Source organism: Bison bison, unplaced genomic scaffold (genome assembly GCF_000754665.1).
Source record: "Bison bison bison isolate TAMUID 2011002044 unplaced genomic scaffold, Bison_UMD1.0 scf7180017864459, whole genome shotgun sequence".
In the NCBI taxonomy this organism is placed as follows: Eukaryota; Metazoa; Chordata; class Mammalia; order Artiodactyla; family Bovidae; genus Bison; species Bison bison.
This window is the reverse complement of record NW_011495021.1, coordinates 654769-656591: the sequence shown is the minus strand read 5'-3', so window position 1 is coordinate 656591 and position 1823 is coordinate 654769. Positions and strand designations below refer to the sequence as shown.

Genomic DNA, 1823 nt, shown 5'->3' with positions numbered 1-1823 from the left:
CAAGACCTTTTAGAAGTAACACCCAAAAAAGATGTCCTTTTCATTATAGGGGACTGGAATGCAAAAGTAGGAAGTCAAGAAACACTTGGAGTAACAGGCAAATTTGGCCTCGGAATACGGAATGAAGCACGGCAAAGACTGATAGAGTTTTGCCAAGAAAATGCACTGGTCATAACAAACACCCTCTTCCAACAAGACAAGAGAAGACTCTATACATGGACATCACCAGACGGTCAACACCGAAATCAGATTGATTATATTCTTTGCAGCCAAAGATAGAGAAGCTCTATACAGTCAACAAAAACAAGACCAGGAGCTGACTGTGGCTCAGACCATGAACTCCTTATTGCCAAATTCAGACTTAAATTGAAGAAAGTAGGTTTTCCGCCAGCCTCGCCATGGTGGCGATTCCTCCAGACTCTTGGCAGCCGCCCAACGTGTACCTGGAGACCAGCATGGGGATCATCATGCTGGAGCTGTACTGGAAGGATGCTCCAAAGACCTGTAAGAACTTCGCTGAATTGGCTCGTTGAAGTTACTACAACGGCACCAAATTCCACAGAATCATCAAAGACTTTATGATCCAGGGAGGTGACCCAACAGGGACAGGTCGAGGTGGTGCGTCTATTTATCGCAAGCAGTTTGAAGATGAACTTCATCCAGACTTGAAATTCACAGGGGCTGGAATTCTCGCGATGGCCAATGCAGGGCCTGACACCAATGGCAGCCAGTTCTTTGTGACCCTGGCTCCCACCCAGCGGCTTGATGGCAAGCATACCATTTTTGGCCATGTGTGTCAGGGTATAGGCATGGTGAATCGAGTTGGAATGGTGGAAACAAACTCCCAGGACTGCCCCGTGGACGATGTGAAGATCATTAAGGCATACCCTTCCGGGTAGACTTGCTGCTCTCTTGGCCACACCCTGGTCTTCGGAGATGGCCCCAACAAACCAGTTTGCAGATGACCTAGAATGACTCATAACTCTAAACTTCATTTTGGCCTTGCAAATCTGAGGCACTGAGGAGGCCTGGGGTCTTGGGTGAGTTAGAGATGGAAGTGTATTTTGATCAGATGCTTCTTTTCTCTTCCCCAGTGCCTACGTTGACTGAGCATTTGCAGAAATGCTTTTACACAATCTTTCACAGATAGCTGCTCACTGCACATGACCCACAATGCTCCTTCTCGTGTGTGTCTGCTTTATGTACTTCAAACAAAGTGAAGCCAACTCTGTCATTTTGCAGTGCCTAACAACCTCTTGTAGAAATTTATATTCTGGCCTACACTGCAGTCTTTAGTGGCTGACAGCCATAGTATTCAAAACCAAGTAGTGTCTATCAGCCCTCTTAACTGTGTGCGCCCCCTATTTCAGTCTCTTGCATTTGTTCTTCCAGGGATTGTATATATCTTTGTATATATTTTTCCTCTCAGAACATCAGCACTGCTGTTTCTGAAACTTAGACATCCCACACAAAGCTACACTGAATTTTTGCCAAATGAAAAATGTATCCAACAATCAAGTTTCTAAGAAGGTGTCAAGTGGGGAATAATAATATGTAATAATCGAGAAATGAATTTATTAAAAATAAGCAGACGCACTGACCATTTTTTCTCCAGGAAGGAGTAGAAATCTGTAGTGAGCATAAAGGCAGACTGTGAGTTCTCCTTAAAAAAACAGTATTCTCATAAAGGAGAAGCACCACTTAAGTTTTTTTAAACTAAGACTTAAGAGAAATTAGGTAAGAGAGTTTATGTATATTTTTTTAATCTTTGTAATTTTTTTTAAGGAGGGAGTGGTGAGGGAAAGGAAGTTAATACCTATGGA

The 1823-nt window shown here is 43.3% G+C and overlaps 1 protein-coding gene and 1 pseudogene across 2 annotated transcripts in view; one reads left to right on the top strand and one right to left on the bottom strand.

Moving 5' to 3' along the window:
• TFPI (tissue factor pathway inhibitor (lipoprotein-associated coagulation inhibitor)) overlaps window positions 1–1823 on the bottom strand; it is a 98300-nt gene that overhangs the window by 41472 nt on the left and 55005 nt on the right. The gene's annotated exons all lie outside the window — the stretch shown is intronic.
• On the top strand, window positions 399–1053 carry LOC105002881 (annotated as a pseudogene).